The sequence below is a fragment of the Triturus cristatus genome, chromosome 4_2 (genome assembly GCF_964204655.1).
Source record: "Triturus cristatus chromosome 4_2, aTriCri1.1, whole genome shotgun sequence".
NCBI classification, from domain to species: Eukaryota; Metazoa; Chordata; class Amphibia; order Caudata; family Salamandridae; genus Triturus; species Triturus cristatus.
The window spans coordinates 929,023,537-929,046,006 of NC_140586.1; the positions used below are offsets into that span (position 1 = coordinate 929,023,537).

Sequence of the window (22,470 nt, forward strand, 5' to 3'; positions counted from 1 at the left end):
CGCGCGCACCATTTGTCAATCTGCGTGATCACTTTTGCGGCCGCTTTAATGTTCTCAGTGAGCCGCGCGGCCACTGAGAACATCAAAGCGGCCGCGAAAGTCCACACCATTTACCAGCCTGCGTGCCTCTCTCCGCCTTAGTGCGCGCGACGTGCCCTACCCTCCTCCCTTATCCCACTTCCTGCTTGTTATTAAAAGTGCTGGCTTGTGTTTCTGCAGTGGGAATGTGAGTGGCTGCGCGCCTTTCTTTCCGTCAGCCAACTGCTGGCACGAGGCGCTATGACTGGTCATCACTTATATAAGTTCTGCAAATCTAATAACATCTTAATATCTAATACACGTCAACATCTAATACCTGGTTTTTACCCAGTACGTTAAACCAAAATGCCACTTTTCCAACGGCAAGAAAGTTCATGTCATGAAAATGTGAAGTTGGTTTCTTTTGTAAAACGTTGCTTGTACCTCACCCCCACCCCATAAAAAGTTTTCTGCAGGAGCTTTTTTCCTACCAAATGTGTTTGTGAGAGAATTTTACCAAAGCTTACAAGCTAACATTTCAACAGCTATTTTTATACATTGCGGTAACTTTTCGATATGACCTACTTCTAAAACTTTACCAAGTTGTCAACTTTGTAACCTCGTCCTGAAGAGAGGGCACCTGCAACCAAGTGTCAGTAACAAGAGACAATTTACTCCGGGGCTTGCAAGATTTAGGACACAATTAGCAGGAAAGGTGCGCCGGAATTAACAATTTTAAATTTGTTCCAATATTGCCTTAAAATGCTCTTTCCCGACTTAAACAGCCTGCCAGGCGTGGTTTATAAAGCTGTTCCTGAGCTATGACGGTCTCAAGACTTTTCCTCCAACTTGAGACAGTTTGCAAACATTTTTCCAAAATGTCATGTAGTAAATCAGTGCAGTGTAACCTGGAGTAGCCACGATGTAAGAGTGTCTTCAGTCTGGAACATTCCTTGGTGACTTGGGCCCTGCCTAAGTAATGCCATCTATACAGAGCACTGCAGAGCACGCTGCCCCTAGGTGGCACTTTGGTGGTGCAATTACCACATTTCCCTTCTAAATGCTCATCCACTGCCACCTGGCTTTTCATGATCAGAACCCACGTGACCACGAGTGCGCGAGCTTCTCATAACTCCATTAGACACACTAGTCCACCAGTTCCAATTGGTTTCTGCTCCATCCGACTGCTGTGGTCTGTGTAGTGCACATGTACTCAGAAGAAGCTTCTAAGCACTTTTTAAACAAGCATTGGCATAGCCAATAGGTCTCGCCTTTGGGACCTTATAAGTGTTTAGCCATGCAACAGTTTATGTTGTTGCACCAAGGACATTGTGCTGCATAACTAAACACTTGTAAGGTCCCAAAGGTGAGACCTATTGGCTATGCCAATGCTTGTTAACTGTGTCTTTGAGGTGACTGAATGTGCTAACGCAAACCAATCTCTCAGTTTTTGTTTTAGGATATGTCTCAAAAAGGGCATCTTGATTGTTATTACGTGCCCGTTTAGACGCCCAACTAATCAGATCTTTAGGATATTGGCGTGTTAGCAGTTTTTCACTCAGATTGTCGGTGGTAGGCATCACCATATTGCGTTATACACTGACGAACTCTTACTGTCTCTCCGGAACGTGAGAGAAGATTTTGATGGAGCATAGGAACTGCTTGCAGCTCTTGGGAGGGTATCGTGCCTCCTAATTAATTGGAGAAAATCTTGTCTGTTTCAAACTAGGGTGGGAAGAAAGAGACCGATTGTAGTGGATGAAGTATTATGAGAAAACAGGTACCTCCCGTACTTGGGGGTCAACGTCTGCCATGTCCCGCCAGATTTATTAGAAGGTAACATAGGGAAATCTATTAGGGAAGTGAAATCGAGCATGGAATTTTGAACGACCCTTCCCCTCGGTGACAGGTGGGGTGGCCCTGCTGAAAATGGTGACCCTGCCACGGTTGCTATTATCTATTTATGGTACTACGGGTCTGGATCCCGGCGGGGATTTTCCGCAACTTGCAATCCCTAGTAACGTCATTTATTTGGGGAGCTTGCAGACGTAGAGTGTGACTGACCACCCTCTTGAGACCAAAGATAGCAGGGGGCCTGACTCTCCTGGATTTTGAATACTACTATCTGGTTGCGCAGCTGCAATGGCTCACGAGATGGGCAGCTTGGCGAGTGCGGAGGATAGATCACTTGGACCCCACTGTACCAAGCCTAAGTTTATCATCCCGCTTAGTTTTTTACGTTTGCCCGCCTTGGGAGATGGGGACAATACTGAATTAAGAGTATTTCGTAAATGTTAGGCTAAAAGCTTACGGAAGTCGAAAACTAGACTACCATATGCCCCGGATATCCCACTGAAATTTTGTATGGAACTACCACACAGCGGAGACTGTCGCAGGTTGAAGGCATGGATGACTGCCGGAGTATCCACTACCGGTATGCTATATGAGGACGGCTCCCTACTGTATGAAGACTTCCAGGAATTATATGACGAAGTGCCACAGGGTCATTTCTTGTTACACAGAGCCCTCACTGCAACAATACAAAAACACAGGGGGCTTTCTGAGCCGCCCACATCATGCGGGTGCCAATACGTGGTAACTGCCTCTGGGTACCTATTGAAGAGAAACTATGGAATGGTCTAGTCAAATGCATCCCTATAGTCTCTAGAAATGGCTGGTTCCAATTAATACATTTTTATTTACTCCACAGAGCATACCTCACACCGGCATGCACAAATAGATACTTTGCGATAGAAATAGCTGAATGTCTCCGATGGAGAGAGGTTGGAGCCGAGTTCTTACATATGTTCTGGAGCTGCCCAAAGTTGGAGAGCATCTGGGGGACGGTGACAGACACATTAGCTGAGGTGACTGAAATGGAGGCGAACTGTACACCAGGGTATTGTTTATTACATTTGTTTCTTCATACTTCCAAAACTAAAGTAGCAAGTAAATATCAAGACTTGGCGCTTTCGTTGGCCAAGAGCAAGATTGGTAGACACCGGAAGTCCCGGGGGGGAGGGGTATCAGTTGGGGGTTGGAGGAGAGACGTCATACGATGGGCAGATTATGAAGGGGCAGTGTGACTGAGAGAGTCCAGAAGGGTCCGTGGGTCCTTGGAGGCTGCCAGGGCATGGGAGGCACTGGTGACATGCTTGAGACAACCTGAATCCCCCTCTGGCGAGGTTATAAATTACTACGGGCTGCCCGATATACAAATAAGTAACAATGGAGGGAAGTGGATAAGACTAGAGTAAATGAATAAAAATTGATCATTGACCCACATTATTAAGGTATTGCATCTTGAAGTCACAAACCTCAGTCATGGCGTAGAGGAAATAGGGAGGAAATGTGGGAAGAGTTGCTTAGTTTGTTTTAGTTGGTATTACCATAGATACTTTAGAAAGTATATCCTTTGGTACACCTAAATTATATTGTGAAAAATATGTACTCTCAAACAGATTCATGCTTACTGAAACTCTGCTCAGCCTAAGTACCAAATGTAACATCGAATGTTCTTGTACTGTCACATTTGTAATATGCCTTGGATTAATGCTCAATAAAATTTGTTTAAAAAAAATCCTATACTTTTAATGTAAATAACAAAAATATCAAAAGAAATATTGTTTCTTTTATATAATCATAGTTAAACATAGAAAACTTTAAATACATTAACATTAAACAGTAATAAAATGTAAATTAAATCTATTTAAATAATATAAAAATATATATAAATTCTATACTCATTTAAAAAAACTTTATATATATATGTATATGCCTCGAAATGCGTTGGCAAAAGAAGTGCACAACGGAACACTGGGGCGGTTTGAGAAGTGAAGCCAGTTGGTGGTGACCCGGCGAGTGCCCTCTCAATGCTCTCGGGCAATTTTTGTAAATAAATTCCGCGCTGGCCCTCGTCGTAGGAGATGAGCACCATCTTTTAAGCAATCAAGAGGCTGATAGAGTGGAACTGTGTCCACATTATGACAGCATGGGGAACCAAGATAAAATAAATCCGCCCTGGGGGCCCGTGATCCTACTAAGGAAATACAGCTTGAAATATAATGTGTGCACCGAACCTACTATAGGCGAAATTACACTCTCATTGGGGACTACATGAACCAGGATGCTTGAAGACAGTGACGTACTAGACGCAGCCCACAAGGGACTAATCAGAAGCAAGAAATTTAAAATGATGTGAGTCCTCATCGCACACATTATAAGGAGCAGCCCAGGTAGAAGAGGTGTAACAACCTCGAAACACGCCGGCAAAAGAAGTGGACAACGGAACACTGGGGCGGCTTGAGAAGTGAAGCCAGTTGGTGGTGCCCCGGCGAGTGCCCTCTCAATGCTCTCGGGCAATTGTTGTAAATATATATATATTCACTGAAAAAACCATAGGTTTCACACATGTTATAGTTAGCGGAAATTTTACTGATAAAAAACCAATGAAATTCCCCCGTTATAGTTAGTGCAGGCAACTATAACTCACGCAACCGCAATCCTCTGCTGATGCTAATACTGTATTTAGACACTTATTTGCCCACGTCTTCTTCCATACGTTTTTAGCTATACATATATTACAAATATTTTTTTTTCATAAAGACACATATGTCATCAGCAGAAGATTGCGGTCGCGTGAGTTATAGTTGCCTGCACTAACTATAACGGGGGAATTTCATTGGTTTTTTATCAGTAAAATTTCCGCTAACTATAACATGTGTGAAACCTATGGTTTTTTCAGTGAATTTGCAAGGTTTTTTAAATGCTAATTCCTAATTATAACGTGTGTGAAACCTATGGTTTTTTCAGTGAATTTGTACGTTTTTTTAAATGCTAAGTTACTTTACGCCATTCGTGGCGTGCGCGCCCACTTAACGCAGTTCGTTCCGTGCGCGCACGGTGCGCTTCGCACACCGTGCGCTCACAGTGAGCACGCGGTGCGCTTCGCGCGCCCACTTTACGCAGTTAGTGCCGTGCACGCACGGTGGGCACGCGGTGCGCTACGCGCACCTCGTGCCCACGTTACGCTAGATGGGCCATGTACGCACGATGCGCTTCGCGCACCGTGCGCACATGGAGGACATATTATGCGCTTCCTTGTGATAGGTAATCTGTTGAAATTTTTTGGGGAAATGCTGTGTTCAAATAAGCCATGCACAAACGGTGGTCTCCGGCCACCATTTGCACACGGGGTGGAGATAGTGTGGATTTTATTTTTTTATAATTTTTTAACGTACACGTACGGTAAGCATACGGTAAGCGTAATCGGCGAAATTTTCGAAAAATTAAAAAATACTCTTTTTTGCCTTGGGGGATCTTTGAAGACTCAACTAACATGGTTATGTGCATGGGCGCTGTCTAAACAGCCCCTTTATATGTTTTTGGCATTTGTTTATCAGCTCCCCCCTCAGAGTGCGAGAGAGAAAATGGCGGCCGCCGCTTCCTGGTTTCGACCGATTCGAATGTTTACTAAGATCTAAGGGCCAATCAGAATCGCGCTCGCGCACGCCACCGTACGCGTACGGTAAGCGTACCGTAAGCGCACCGTAAGCTGGCTCAGATATATATATTGATTTAAAGGCTATTTTCTCAGAATCTACTGAACAGATTTACACCAAACCTACAAAAGGCACTTCCTTGACCTGAGGACTACCTCTCTGCCAAATTTCTAGTAATTCTGTTCAGCCGTTCGGGCTGTAGCCCTGTCTAAAGGTCCTATGGAAAAATGCATGGGAAAAACGCGTTTTGGGACCCCCCTTTTATCTCAGCCCCCGCTTGACGAATCCCCCCGAGACTTTCAGGGTAGGAGCGGAGCGTAGCGCCCCACCTATTTTGAAAAATTCGCGAGGATTCGTCGACCGGCGCCAAAGTTATTCAAAATAGAATGTTGAGGTTTTCCTATGGAAACGTGGTCCTAACTATAACTACCTACTGGCGACCGCCAGTAGGAAATATATATATATATATATATATAACATATATATATATATATATATATATATATATATATATATATATTATATAATATATATATATATATATTCACTGAAAAGACCATAGGTTTCAGGCACGTTATAGCTAGGAATTAGCATTTAAAAAACCTTAGAAATTCACTAAAAAAACCATATGTTTCAGGAGCGATATAGTTAGCTGGACTTTTCACTCGTACAAAACCATAGAAATTCCCCTGTTATAGTTAGTTCAGCTAACTATAACTCGTGCGCCCGCAATGCACTGCTGATGACGTCACATATTACATCACTCATGACATGGTCAGTGACATCACTCATGACATCACTGATGACATCTCAAATGACATCACTCATGACATCATCCAGTGAATGTCTGTTTTTCTGAAAATTAAATATGTTTTATATATGTATATCTCAAGTTCGATGGAAGAATAAATGGGTATATAAATGTCTAAATGGATGATTTGTTTTTGAAAAATTGATTGTATTACTGACCGATTAAGTGTATCTTAGTGAGTAATGTTTAAATATGTAAATATCTGTATCAGTCTCTCACTTTGTGTATAAGTGGCTGCATGGGTTGGTGAGTAGCTACATGAGTGTCTATATAGGTTATTAGTTGATTTTTTGAGTATCAGTATGAGTGTCTGATGTCTGTATGGTTCGGTGGGGGGTATTACGTAGTGCATAGGTGCATGAATGAGTGACTCACTGTTTGTATGTGTTGAAGACAGCATGTGTGCAGGACTGTATGGGTGGATGAGTGTGTGCATGGGTGTGTTAGTGAGTGAATGACTGTCTCAATAGTGTCTCTATGAGTAACTACATATGTTTTAAACTAGTATATGTGACTATTGGTGTATATAAGTGAGTATATGTGAGAGTGAGAGATTGAAAGAGTTCCTGTATGAATAAGTATGTGTTTCTATAAGTGATTGTTTAAAAGACTAAGTATGTGTAAGTTTCTGTAGAAGTAAGTGTGGTGGTGTGTGTATAACTGAATATGCAGGTAAACGGATGTTTGATTCTTTATTAGCATGAGTGACTACGTGTGTGAGTAACTTTGTGGATGAGTGGCGTTGTGTAACAGAATGTATAGGTGTATGAATACATATGATGAGTGAGTGCATGTATGAGTGACTGTATAGGACTGTTGGTGAATGAGTGGATGTGTATGTGGATCTTAGAATTACTGAATAGGTTGTTGTAACTGGTATTGGTATGTCCATTGTTTTGAAAATTTTAATTTCTATTTTTGAATGTGTGTATGAAAGGTTATATTAGGGGAAGAGGAGGTCTGCCACTCTATCACAAGGATGATGTCATCAGTGATGTCATGAGTGATGTCACTGACCATGTCATGAGTGATGTAATATGTGACGTCATCAGCAGTGCATTGCGGGCGCGCGAGTTCTAGTTAGCTGAACTAACTATAACGGGGGAATTTCTATGGTTTTGTACGAGTGAAAAGTCCAGCTAACTATATCGCCCCTGAAACATATGTTTTTTTCAGTGAATTTCTAAGGTTTTTTAAATGCTAATTCCTAGCTATAACGTGCCTGAAACCTATGTTTTTTTCAGTGAATTTCAAAGGTTTTTTAAATGCTAATTTCTAACTATGCCTACAGAGATAGGACATGTGAAGAAAGAAGGAAAAACGCACAGAAAGAAAAAAAAGAAATGCAGAAAGAAGCAACAGAAGTCCTCAAAGACGAAGAAAAGTGCAGGAAGAAATATAACGTGCAGAAAGAACAAACAGAAGAGCAGAAAGAAGCCTTGTTGTAAAATCATCCTGTACCCTCAACTTTTTCAGACGGATACTGGTGGTAACTGAGTCTGCCTAAGCAGTCCTAGAGCCAGTGCTATGTTAAAAAACACTCAGAATACAGTGAAAACACCTACATACACACCCCTATTCCCTCCTTCCTGGCTTGTCGGTTCCATTGTAATGCCCCTGATCCGTCCCTCCTGCCCTTTATGGTCTGTTATGCTGCAGCTTTCGCTCCTGTCTGTCCATTATGGTCAGCTAGCTACCATTGCCTCTTTCCCCTCTGTTGTCTGTTGTCCATGTGCATGGTCCTGTCCCCTCCCTATTGCTTTCTATGGATTGTTGTGCTGCACTCCCGTCCCGCATGCCCTGTGTGGTGTATTGTGCTGCTGCAAACCCTGATGCCTGCCCTATAGGGTCAGTTTGGTGCACCTCTCAATGTCCCTCCTGTCCTCTGTTATCCGAGTCCATGTCCCTACCCCAATTCCTCCTGCCTACCATGATCCAATGTACCATACTTGCGAACATTTTGAACTTGGTAAGAGGGAGATTTTAAAATAAAACTGGGGTATTGATTTTCCCCTTTGAGTTACATTGAAAAAGAGAAGATTGTAGACAGGAACCAGATCAAGTAAAGCCCATTTGAGCTTAAAAACATTGGACATTTCCTAGCTGAAACGGGTCTGTTGGCATGTATGGTTGTATGACCACTGCCTCTTCCTTCTGCCCACAATGGTCTATTACATCACCACAGCCTCTCTTGCCAGTCCTGTAATGTTGGTTTGTAGCCCCTGCCCTCCTTTCCACTGCCCTCCATAGTCTGTTGTGCTGCCACTGCCTTTCCTGCCTGCCTAGTGTGGTCAAATTGTTGCCTCTGCACTCTCCTACCTGCCTTCAATTTTCAGAGTCCGTGCCCCTGGCCTCTGCCTCTCAACAGTATCCCAATGAACAACTAGATTGCTAACATTCTATATTTATTACAAAAGTGTGGAACGCCTGACGTCATCTTGATGTAATCAAAACTGTAATGCCTAGAGCATTTCCTTTAGAAATTACATATATGAGGTGGTCTTATTTGCATCAAAATTATGGTTAGTGCTCTAAAAAACTAAAATGAGGACATATTTTCTGAGTTTTCAAATAGCGATAAAGAACTTTTAAATTATTTGTAATCTTAGTTTTTTTATCCAGTTGACCACTTGATTAAATGTTGCATCCAAGGGGAGAGGGTGTGGTGTTACTTCCAGAGCTGCAGACTTTGCAACTAGGGATCCAGGTTGGAGTTTCTGCTTCAGCACAACATTCTGTGATTCTGGTCAAATCACTTAATCTCCCCATGTCTACAACCAAAATGAATTTGATCTTGTGTGATGTAACCAATGCTCATGTAAAGCACTCCAATACCTGACAAGTCTGCACTATATAAAACTGCAAATACACAAAAAATAAGTGTTTTGCACACTTCTGTCATTGGGCTACATGTGGGCTACATTTGGGCCACATTTGGGCTACATTTGGGCTCTTTTGTCTCTGGTGGCCATTTTAGGAGATTTATTTGTTATGAAGTTTCCTAATTTCCTCATTTACTGCAGTCTCCTCAGTAGGAAATGCTTTCAGTTTTTTACTTTGATTCCATCAAGAAGGTATTCAGATATGTCACACATTTGCCATAAATTCTGAATGTAGCACTCTAGTTGCTCATTAGATCACTGTAGTAAAGCTACTGCTCACCAGGGAAGCCAGAATTTTTTTTATGAAATAAAAGAGGATTTCAGAAGTCAAAATGTGTTTTTCTTTCTGCAGCACTAATCATAATTTATATGGCAAAATGAACCCCCTCATTTTGTTCCTTTGTAAATTAAATGTTTTAAGTGTTACCACTTTATTCCAATGAAGATGGCTTCAGGTGTGCCATACTTTTGTCATAAGTAAGACTGTTAGCGCTCTAGTTGTTCTTTAGAACACTCTGGGAAGCTGCAGTAGAACACAAAGGAATCAACTGACAGTCTCTGCCCTTGTTGGATGTACATGTTTTACTGAGAATGTCAGACTTCATTCTCACATGACTGAGAAAGATAATGTGAATTTACAGAAAATATGCTCTCAGTTTAGCTTATAGATCACCTTCCAAGCCTCTGTGGGAAAAGCATGAGAAAATAGTTTTCTCTAAAACATGGTTCATGATATCACAGCAGAAGGCTTTTTCACATGGTAAAATCACCTTAGAACACACCACAATTCCTTAAATGAGTATGGTACCATCAACAAATGATTTATAATGTAACTAAAGTCTTAAAACCTTCTATTAACTGCAATGCTTTTTAATGAGGTGCTATCATGTATATTGGTCCCAAGATGGCTGCCAACACTTCTTGGATGAAGTGCTGACAGCCAATCAGATCTCAGGGCGAGATGTGTGGTTAGGCTCCGACCAGATATATATATGATTTTACTTTTGATTTTCTCAGGAACTACTGAACAGATTGACTCCATATATGCGAAAGGCACATCCCTGAGCTGAGGACTACCTCTTTGCCAAATTTCAAGTAATTCTGTTCAGCCGTTCGGGCTGTACCTTGGACTAAAGGTCCCTATGGAAAATTGCATGGGGAAAACGCGTTTTGGGACCCCCCTTTTTTCTCAGCCCCTGCCTAACGAATCCCCCCGAGACTTTCAGGGGTAGGAGCGGAGCGGAGCGCCCCACCTATTTTGAAAATTTCGCGAGGATTCGTGAACCGGCGCCAAAGTTATTCCAAATAGAATGTTGCGGATTTCCTATGGAAACAAGGTCCTAACTATAACTATCTACTGGCGACCGCCAGTAGATTATATATAGATATAGATATAGATATATATATATATATATATATATATATATATATATATATATATATATATATATATATATATATATATATATATATGTTAATTACCTACTGGCGGTCGCCAGTAGGTAGTTATAGTTAGGACCACGTTTCCATAGGAAATCCGCAACATTCTATTTTGAATAACTTTGGCGCCGGTCGACGAATCCTCGCGAATTTTTCAAAATAGGTGGGGCGCTACGCTCCGCTCCTACCCTGAAAGTCTCGGGGGGATTCGTCAAGCGTCGGCTGAGATAAAAGGGGGGTCCCAAAACGCGTTTTTCCCATGCATTTTTCCATAGGACCTTTAGACAGGGCTACAGCCCGAACGGCTGAACAGAATTACTAGAAATTTGGCAGAGAGGTAGTCCTCAGGTCAAGGAAGTGCCTTTTGTAGGTTTGGTGTAAATCTGTTCAGTAGATTCTGAGAAAATAGCCTTTAAATCAATATATATATCTGAGCCAGCTTACGGTGCGCTTACGGTACGCTTACCGTACGCGTACGGTGGCGTGCGCGAGCGCGATTCTGATTGGCTCTTAGATCTAAGTAAACATTCGAATCGGCCGAAACCAGGAAGCGGCGGCCGCCATTTTCTCTCTCGCACTGAGAGTGATTTTTAAAATATAAAGCCCAAAAACATGTAAAGGGGCTGTTTAGACAGCTCCCACACACATAGCCATGTTGAGGGAGTCCCCAAAGATCCCCCACGGCCAAAAACGAAATTTTATTTTTTCGGTAATTTCGCCGATTACGCTTACCGTACGCGTACGGTAAAAAATTAAAAAAAAAAAAAATTATCCACACTCTCTCCACCCCGTGTGCAATTGGTGCCCGAAGGGCACCAATTGTGCCTGGCTTATTACACATGAGATAAACTAAAATATTAAAAAAAAAAAAATTAAAAAAAAAATTATCCACACTCTCTCCACCCCGTGTGCAAATGGTGCCCGAAGGGGCTTATAAAATATACGAAAAACTACAATATTACCTTTCAAAACTAAGTGCATCATATGTCCTCCATGTGCGCACGGTGCGCATCGTGCGTACATGGCCCAACTAGCGTAACGTGGGCAAGCGGTGCGCGTAGCGCACCGCGTGCCCACCGTGCGTGCAAGGCACTAACTGCGTAAAGTGGGCGCGCGGTGCGCAAAGCGCACCGCGTGCTCACTGTGCGCGCACGGTGCGCGAAGCGCACCGTGCTCGCACGGAACGAACTGCGTTAAGTGGGCGCGCACGCCACGAATGGCGTAAAGTAACTTAGTATTTAAAAAAACGTACAAATTCACTGAAAAAACCATAGGTTTCACACACGTTATAGTTAGGAATTAGCATTTAAAAAACCTTGCAAATTCACTGAAAAAACCATAGGTTTCACACATGTTATAGTTAGCGGAAATTTTACTGATAAAAAACCAATGAAATTCCCCCGTTATAGTTAGTGCAGGCAACTATAACTCACGCGACCGCAATCTTCTGCTGATGACATATGTGTCTTTATGAAAAAAAAATATTTGTAATATATGTATAGCTAAAAATGTATGGAAGAAGACATGGGCAAATAAGTGTCTAAATACAGTATTAGCATCAGCAGAGTATTGCGGTCGCGTGAGTTATAGTTGCCTGCACTAACTATAACGGGGGAATTTCATTGGTTTTTTATCAGTAAAATTTCCGCTAACTATAACATGTGTGAAACCTATGGTTTTTTCAGTGAATATATATATATATATGTTAATATATATATGTTAATATATATATATATTAATATATATCTATATATATATATATATATAATCTACTATATATATATATATATATATATATCTCATCATCAACATCATTTGCTTTATTTTGATAACTGGTATCATAAAAGCATCAGGGAACAATTTAAATACAAGTTAAAAAGATGCAAAATAACAAGCAACAGATAGACCGAAGATTGTGTACAGCCAGAGCATAAAAGTGCACTATTGCACCATAAAAGATACAAAATTATCAAAAGCTACACGATGAAAAATGTTACAAAAAATTTTGATAAAACTCAATCATAACAATCCTACCCTGGTCAGGCAAGATGGCGGCTGAGTGAGAGGTCTCGGAAATCACCTCCGCATCGCTCCATCGCTTCGCCCAGTACGTGGATTGTTTTAATGTCGGGCGCTGCTTAGGATGCGTCCTGGTTGTGCAGATTCCTTGTGTTGGCAAAGAAAAGTGCGGGGGCCAACGGTGAGGCGGGAGGCTGGACTGTGGCTGAACGAAGGCTGCTACTCACACTGGGAGGCACTTGCGCGGTTACTGCTGTCAGTGGTAACCGGGTGGAATCCCGTCGGACGGCAACTGGAGTTGCCTAGCAACGCAGACGCTACAGTGGTGCTCCGGAGGAAGAACGAAGTAAATGGCGACAGCAGCGCGAGGAGCTCTCAGTAAGACGCGCTCCTCGATTCCCGGCAATTACTCCAGGGGTTCAGCTGGTCATCGAATCAAAAGCAGACTGTGGGGCCAAGAAACCTGGCCAAGGCACGGGTAAGAGCTATAAAAATAGTAAAACCAAAAATGGAAAGAACTGCAATGCTCGCACAGAAGGCAGTATATCAGCCGTCGGGCTAGCGAGGAATCAGCCTGTAATTAGTAGTTTGTTCGCTAAGAAAGACATGAACAGAGAGGGGGAGCAAAGGAGTAAGCAATCTAAAGATGATACCAATATGACTAATACTGAAGGCAATTCTGAAGGGGTTGGGGGAGCCCAGATCGATGAAGACCTACTGGGAAGTAGGCGAGCCTCATGGGGGGTTAACAATGAGACTACGGTGCTGGCTATGGCCGACTCCCCTGCAACCATCCAGCAAGAGAGTGCGGACTGTTTGGCAGTATCTTCCCTTCTTGTTAATGCTAATGCTAAAGCTAACGGAAACAGGGAGAAGGATGTTAATATTGGACAGGCCATCCCTGCGACAGCTGTGGGGCAAGTGCATCTTGCAGAAGCTACAGAACTGGGCTATCTATCTCCCGACCCCATGGAGCACTTTTTCTCATTGAATGAGGAATCTGCAGATTCAGATCTTATCGAATCACAAAGTGGTAGTAGCGACGATAGATGCGCGGATACGTCCACGAGCAACTATAGCCAACAGGAGAATAGAAAAGCTCCCAGGAAATCTAAGAGACTCTCTCAAGGAAAGAAGAAAACCCATACACAGGATGGAACGGATGAAGAGAGAGAACACAAATGGGATTATTCAGATACACAAACGCAATCCTTGGTGGCGCTACATGGGGTAACTCCAGGGGGATTGGAGGCTCCCAGAGACCCTGATCCATCCTTCGAACCTACACTAACTATGATTCTGCAAAAATTAAATGCGTTTCAAAATGAGGTCAAAACTGAAAATCGCCATGCTCGGGTGGCTGCAAAAAAACTGCAGGGCTCGGTACGCAAAATTGGGAAGACTTGTACTGAAATAGTAGAAAGAATGTCTATGGTGGAAAATCGGACAGAGGTCCTGGAAACTACCGTTGATATGTTAAAAACACAGGTCAAGAGAATGCGGTAAAAGACATTATGTGGAAACTCGAGGAGGCGGAAAATCGGCAACGGCAGAACAACCTGAGGATTTTAGGGATCCCGGAGAACAGCGAAGGGAGCGACATTCGCGCATTTTCTATTAATTTGTTTAAAAATGCATTTCCGGAATTAGCACACTGGGACTGGGAGAAGGAGATCCAGAGGGTGCATAGATTCCCAATGTCTTTGTCTAAACGTCCGCAAAATAATCAGACATATCCCAGAATCATTCTGATCTATCTTGGAAACTTTTTGCTCCGTCAGGCAATATATGACTTGGCTAGACCCAACAAAAAATGGAATTGGGATAATTTCTCATTCTTCGCCAAACCAGACTTTGCACATGCGACAGTGGAAAGGCGTTGGCGACTCCGACAGCTGATCACACCATTTCAAAAAGTTGGCGCTGCCGCTTTCCTTCAAAACCCCGCAAAACTGAAGGTTATCTCGCAAGGTCGGACTTGGTTCCTTACCTCAGAAATCCAAGCTGAGCAAATACTTGAGGAAATAACTATTAGCAAAGCAGGATCCGCCTAGAACATGAACAGTATTTCTTTTCCTATATCATATCTTGTGGTTATCTAATTGGACTACAGGAGGGTTCTCCTGTCTGATCTAATGGTGCTCCATCTCTTTTTTCTTGTTGTTCCCCACTCCCCCTTTTATTATTTTTTTTTGTTCTTTTTTTCTGGGGAGAATCTGAGGGATAACGGGATGAAGAGTGGGGAGAGGGGAAGAGGGGAAGGGAAGAGGCAAACTGTTTGTATTGATGGCTTGGTGATGGGGGATGTGGAGGGTGGGCGAGGTCTGTTTAGATGCTATCACACAGGCTCAGGATTGAGCCTGGTTGCCTAAATTATGGTGGGGGGTTGGGGGTGGGGGTGGGAGTGGGGGGAGGGTGGGGGGAAGTGGAAGTTTCAGACACAAAGATTACGCGACAACTAGAGGGTGGAGGGGCCAATATAAGAATAGACTAAGAATACTAGTATTAGTACCTGACAAATTTGGTGTGCAACAAAGGAGATTATTGTCTTCAAACATGGATCATTTCAACAAACAGCATCATGGCCAAATTGAAAATCGCCACTATTAATATTTGTGGTCTCAACGACAGTAAGAAAAGGCAGAGAGTTATGTTAGGGCTACAGGGGATTGGTGCCAATATCTTATGTTTACAAGAGACACATGTAGAGGGGTCACAACAATATTTGCTAAAACATTAGGATATCAACTGATTACAGGCTCAACACAAGGGGCACGAGTAAGGGGGGTGGCAATCCTGGCTAAAGGGGGAGATCTCCAATTCATACGTACATTAGCGGATAAATTCGGTCGCTGGGCTATCGCCGTGTCACTATGACTCCGGGAGTAGCAAAATGACTCTCTGTACTATTTATGGAAATGTCAGCGACGATCCCGATGTGCTGTTACATATGGCTAACGAACTATCCCACTGGCCTCTTCCATTAATTGTGTGTGGAGACCTTAATATACATCTACCAGGGAAGTGGTTGTCAGATCCAGATTTCAGATATTCAGGGCGGAAACCAAAAGTTTTTCAGGCTTTAAAAAATGTGCGCGTATTGCATGGTTTAGTTGATGGCTGGCCGGTGGGGCATCCTGGGGATCCGGGATTCACGTACTATTCATACCCGCACTCTCTGCTTGTCCGGCTAGATTATATACTCATGTCTAGTACGTTGAGGTCCGGTAGTATAATGGAAAAAACACCAAGAATTTTATCGGATCATAACCCTATTGTGTTAAGTCTTGAATATGGGCCAAATAAGCCTAAGATTAGGACATGGACATTCGAAAGAGCATTTTTGGGGAATGAGAAATTTTGTCAACATATGATTAAATGGATACCGGGTTTTTTGGAGGTTAATCTTGGCAGTACTACAATCGATGTGGTCTGGGATACCTTAAAGGCCGGTATTAGAGGGGAGACAATGCAGTTTTCTCTCAGCTCTAATAAAGAGGCTAAAATAAAGATGGCAACACTCCAGGGCAATTTGGGTAGGGCTGAGGGAGAGCTGACCAAGGTTATCCAGGAGGGGGTATACCTGAGAATGAACTAAATCGAGTTGCAGTGGCTAAAAATCGAATCATTGATATTCTAACGGAAAAGGTAGTCGCAAAAGCCACAGCCCATAAGGAGAAAATCTATGTGTGGAGCGAACAGGTTGGCCATCAGCTGGCGATACGTATTAGGAAAGAACACTCAGCCAATCTTGTCAAAGAGATTATGGATCCAGAGACTGGCCTCAAAACTGAACCTTCCGAGATTAGAATGGTATTTCAAAAATTCTATCAGAATCTATGAAACAATAGAGAATCAAATGGGTAGATCAGAGACATACCTAAATTTAAACGCCTCAATTACTTAACAATCCTACCCAATAGGGACATCACAAAAAAGAAAAGCAAAGTGTAGAGCCCGCCATGCGTACCCAATGAATGGACAGGTTTGGGCCCTCTATCAGTGGGCAGGTAAGCTAGAGGTGGCGAAGTGAGCTAAAGAACGATGATGGATTCAACCCAGATCTGTGACTGGGGGTGAGTGACTGTGTCAGATCTGCGTACTCCTCGGGGTCCTGGATGATGCAATAAGGGGTCCACCCCTTGACATTCCCACACTCCAAATAAGTTTACAGAACTGTAGGGCAATCAAGTGAGGGAAAGGTAAGGAAGGGAACAGCAGGGAGGAGAACCTGAAATGCAAAGATACACAGAGTAATTACACATACGCATTATGCTACTCTCAAGTGGTCTCACTAAATATACATATTTACCTTATCCACCGTATTATTACAACCTGTATAGCCAATGAGAACAGCCAGTCTCCAGGGGTGGATAAGTCTACAACAAAAAAACCACAAGCATGAAATCACACACATACCCAAACCATACCCCGCCTTGATTTTGAACATTGTGCCTAGCACACCCTGAACGGGATTCCCATATGCTCACCTTTACTAACTAATAAGGCAAAAAAAGAAAAAACTAAATGACAAAAAAGAGCAATGTCTTGTTCCATGGAAGTCCAAACATAGCACCCAATATCCAAGTCACTTAGGATATGCTTCCAGAGATGAGCCAAAAAAGAATCCTTTCCCAACTAAAGACTACACAAAGTTCTCAATCTCGTTTTGAGCCTTGATTCAGACTACTACCAAATTCCAGCCAACTCCTTTCCGTTGATGAAAAACTCGCAGTGAACTCACCGTGATCTTCAACCCTGAATGGCTCCAGGAAACTCCGCTGAGTATAGCGGTTACCTCACCTGCTCCAAACTCAACGCAGTAAGGTCCAATTGCACAAGCTGTTGAGCGTCGCGGTTACTTCACCGCTACTTCCGAGCCCATTAGCACTGAAGTTGTCTGGCGCCACGGAGCTTCCCCGCTCTTTCTTAGATCACCAACAGCCTCTGATTATACTTTTTCTCTCATCCTCCACGCACTGTATCAGGCGAATCCTTTGGAAAAGCGGCTCCGACGTCCGGTCGAGCCGAAGAAGGATTCCGAGTCAGTAACAGTATAACGCACGTTTGCTGAACGTGCTTCGCGTCTTCTTGTAGACGCTGGTTCCACCCCTCCTGCTTCTGGGTAATTAATTTTTATTCCCAGGCAGGCGCTGTAAACGAGCGAAACCTGACAGTCTGAAAAGTTTCAGCGCTCCGTCCATCATCTCCTTGTGTTTGCTTTGTTTGCCCTAAGTTGGCAGGGTATGCCCAGACGTGGGTCCCTTTCTCACTTTGCCACTGGATTCAAGCGGGGTGTTACCCCTAAACCGGTCCTAGGATGCTTGTTTCCGGTTCAGGGAAGACCTGGCTTGGCAGTTCGGGCTGGACTGTTCCCATGAGGCACAGGGTCAAGACTGATTTGCATATAGCTGGGTCTGAACTGGGTTGGCGAAGTGAGCTAAAGAACAATGATGGATTCAACCCAGATCTGTGACTGGGGGTGAGTGTCTGAAAAGTTTCAGCGCTACGTCCATCATCTCCTTGTGTTTGCTTCATTCACCCTATGTTGGCCGGGTATGCCGAGACGGTCCCTTGCTCGCTTTGCCCCTGGATTCTAGCTAGCCTGGCTGAAGAGGGGTGACACCCCGAAACCGTTCCCAGGATGTGTGTGTGTGTGTGTATTTGTATATATATATATATATATATCTCCTACTGGCAGTCGCCAGTAGGTAGTTATAGTTAGAACCTAGTTTCCATAAGAAAAGCATTTTTTGATTTGCCAATAACTTTATCCAGGTCAAGGTATAAGTCTATCCAGGTCAGCTCCTATCCTGGAAGTTTGGGGGTGATTCGTCAAGCGGGGGCTGAGAAAAAAAGGGGGTCCCAAAATGCGTTTTCCCCATGTTAATTTCCATAGGAAAATTTGAGACGGGCTACAGCCAAAAGTACTGAACGGAATTACCCCAAATTTGGCAAAAAGGTAGTGCTTGGATCAGAAAGTGACCTTTTTTTAAAATGGTGTAAATCCGTTCAGTAGTTGCTGAGAAATTCAAAAAATAAAAGTTTCGATATCTATGGCCAAGGAGGATTCGCGACCCCTTCCGACCACGAGCTTCATTCTGATTGGCTGCCACGACCACAAGCTTCATTCTAATTGGCTGTCAACACTCCAAACCAGGAAGTGTTGGCAGCCATCTTGTGACTTGGTAGAAGCGAGTCACCAGAAAACAGAAACACAAAGATATAAAACAAGAGAAGGGGGCAGGGTAGAAACCCCTGACCCCCAGGCCTGCTCAGGGGGTCCCAGAAGGACCCCCAGGGCCACAAAAAGCATTTTTTTTTAAAAACATTTCGGCGCAATTCGTACTGGGGTCGCGAATTCCGCCGAAATTGTTAAAAAACAATGAAGCGCTGGTTCCCGTGTTTTATTTTAATGAGGCCCCTGGGTGGGCTAGGTCCCGGGGGCATTTCTTAAAAAATAATAGCGGGGGCCCGTGGGGGCCCCCGCAGCCCCGTGGAGCACCACCTCCCCGGGCTTCACTCGTGTTGGGAGGGGGGCCCCCCTCCTGAAGCCAGTGATGGCCCTGGGGACCGCCACCCCCCAGGGCCGGCTCTTGCTGTGTCCCGGGGTGCCCACCCCCGGGACACTGCTGTTTGCTATGACAGGGCAAGGCCCCGTGGGATGGGGTCCTCTGGGCCGGAATTGGCCACGGGAGGAGGGCTGACACGGCCCTCTTCTCGTTTGTGTTTTAAAAAAATATAAGGACCATGTCGGAATGCTTCGGGGGATGTGGTCTCCAAGGCGAATGTAAATTAGTGAAAGTGGACGTTTTCTTTTAGTCGCGACTCTAGTGCGGCCCCGTGTGAAAGTGATGGGTGCGCGGCTCTCAGTGCGGCACTCGAGTACTTCTTAAGTCTTTCAAACACCGAGGGGTATATTCTCAAGGACATATCACTGAGTGTCCCCGTGTGAAAGTGATGGGTGCGCGGCTCTCAGCGCGGCATTCGAGTACTTCTTAAGTCTTTCAAACACCGAGGGGTATATTCTCAAGGACATATCGCCGAGTTAACGGCACTTTATCGCAACCAAAATGGTGATAAATTTAACGCACCATTCACAAGCTGGAGCAAACAGCACATATCACCAGTTTACCAGCGATAGAAGCCTCAAAAAGCATCGGCACGGATGACCCCGGAAAATATTGCTAAAAATGAGATGTAAAGTAGACGTTCCCGTGCAAAAAGTAGTGAACACATCACTCCGCAAGTTTCTCAACCACCAGCAAGATCGTCAAAGAGAGTACAAAACAGGTGATATGCTGTGTTAGTAGCAGGAAGTTTACACCTGCTCTGAGCTGGTGTAAAGTCGGACTATAACCTGCAACATGAAAGGGAGCCCAGCTTAGAGCCACACCTGAACGACAACAGATGCAATGGAGACAATGATCATGCAGCTCGGACCCCAACACTGCTCTCACCCCACCCGCCAGCAGCCCCTTGTCCACCACCCGCCCCCCCACCCCACCCCTCCACATACAAATGTGACAGCAACCTTAGGAAATCTGGAACTTAACAAATTGGCTGATGTCGCATAATTATAATTAAGAAGATGCATGTGAGGAAGGACAAATAAGAATCACAGTCATGTATGGATTTACATATAAAGCATTTTATTTAAACAAAACAACAACAAATAAAACTAGGTACAGCCATGGCATGTCATCTCTGGACCATTTGTGAATCACAGCCTGCAAGACAAAAAGCAAAATAAGATTGTGCGTCATGCGCCCATCAAAGGAGAGAGAGAGAGAAAGAAAGAGAGGAAGAGTGAGAGAGAGGAAGAGAGAGCAAGAAAGAAAGAATGAGGAAGAGAGAGAGCAAGAAAGAAAGAGTGAGAGAGAGAGGAAGACAGAAAGAGTGAGAATGTGAGGGAGAGAGAGCGAAAGAGAGAAAGAGTGTGAGAGAGAGGAAGAGAGAGAGAAAGAGTGAGACAGGAAGAGAAAGGATGAGAGAGAGAGTAGAAGAGATAGAAAGAGAGAAAAAGTGTGAGAGAGAGAAAGGAAGAGATAGAGAGTGAGAGAGAGAGAGAGAGAGAGAGAAAGAGTGTGAGTGACAAAAAGGAAGAGATGGAGAGGGAGAGTGAGTGTTGACACTGTGGAGAAAATTCTCACAGCTCATCTTTCTGCCACTGGTGTGTCTCCAACCACATGCCGGGACATAGTGCAGCCCTCAAGTTTAGTCATCTGAAACATAGTATAGAATCAATAATAGCATAGTACATACAACTGCACACGCATAATTCTCTGTTTTGCCCCTGCGCACCCAGGCTGCTGTACCCCATCGACTCCCGCTGCCCAGAGGTGTCTGCCCACCTCTGCACACCCAGGCTGCTGTACCCCATCCACTCCCACTACCCAGAGGTGTCTGCCCACTGCTGTGCACCCAGGCTGCTGCACCCCATCCACTCCCACTGCACGGAGGGGTCTGCCCGCCGCTGCGCACCCAGGCTGCTGCATCCCATCCACTTCCACTGCCCAGAGGTGTCTACCCGCTGCTGTGCACCCAGGCTGCTGCACCCCATCCACTTCCACTGCCCAGAGGTGTCTGCCCGCTGCTGCGCACCCAGGCTGCTGCACCCCATTCATTCCCACTGCCCATAGGTGTCTGTCTGCCACTGCGCACCCAGGCTGCTGCACCCCATCCACTTCCACTGCCCAGAGGTGTCTGCCCGCTGCTGCGCACCCAGTCTGCTGCACCCCAGCCACTCCCACTGCCCGGAGGTGACTGCCCGCTGCTGCACAAACAAGCCTCTCTGCTCACCTTTCGCCACCGGCGTGTGTTTAAGAGGGTCCACCACGTGCCGAAGCAACCTCCTCATCCATTGCTTACACGCGGTCAAGCCGAGCTCACAATTCAATATAGATGTTGATTGCCAGGATGGCCACGTATCATCGCAGGCTGCACACGCGCTCAGCTCTGGTGGCACTAACTCAGTAGAAGTGAAGTCATTGCCTCGTGGCGGCAGGTCCGTGTGGGGGGGGTCGTCAATCTATGAATCACAGCCTGCTAGACAAAAAGATAAGATTGTGCGTCATGCGTCCATCAAAGGAGAGAGAGAGAGAGAAAGAGTGAGAGCAAGGGAAAGAAAGAAAGAAAGAGTGAGAGGAAGACAGAGAGAAAGAGTGAGAGAGAGGAAGAGAGAGACAAACAGAGAGAGAAAGAGGAAGAGAGAAACAGAGGAAGAGTTAGAGAGGAAGAGCAAGAGAAAGAGAGAAACAATGTGAGAGAAAGGAAGAGATAGAGTGAGAAAGAGAGGGGGAGGGGGAGAGAGAAAAGAAGTGATGTAGAGGGACAGTGAGTGTCCACACTGTGGACAAAACCATCACAGCAAACCTTTCCACCACGGGTGTGTCTCCAACCACATGCCGGGACATAGTGGAGCCCTCAACCTTACTCATCTGAAACGTAGTATGGAATCAGTAATATCACAGTACATACAACTGCGCACGCCTAAATCGCTGACCCACTGCTGCGCACCCAGGCTGCTGCACCCCATCGACTCCTGCCACCCAGAGGTGTCTGCCCACCGCTGCTCACCCAGTCTGCTGTACCCCATCCACTTCCACTGCCCAGAGGTGTCTGCCTGCTGCTGCGCACCCAGGCTGCTGTACCCCATCCACCTCCACTGCCCGGAGGTGACTGCCCGCCGGTGCGCATACCAGCCTCTCTGCTCACCTTTCAAAACCTGCGTGTAGAAAAGAGGGCCTACCATGTGCCGCTGCAAGCCCCAAGCCCGGGGCCCGCGGACAGGGCACCC

At 44.7% G+C, this 22,470-nt stretch overlaps 1 protein-coding gene and 1 long non-coding RNA gene across 3 annotated transcripts in view; one reads left to right on the forward strand and one right to left on the reverse strand.

Annotated features, from left to right (window-relative positions):
- LOC146835436 (NACHT, LRR and PYD domains-containing protein 3-like) overlaps positions 1–22,470 on the forward strand; it is a 368,932-nt gene that overhangs the window by 239,756 nt on the left and 106,706 nt on the right. The gene's annotated exons all lie outside the window — the stretch shown is intronic.
- LOC146835437 (uncharacterized) lies at positions 20,321–21,715 on the reverse strand. Its single transcript, XR_014960734.1, has 3 exons — positions 21,474–21,715; positions 20,825–20,896; positions 20,321–20,401 (listed from the first exon to the last, which is right to left on the reverse strand). It is a non-coding gene; the product is annotated as an uncharacterized LOC146835437 (long non-coding RNA).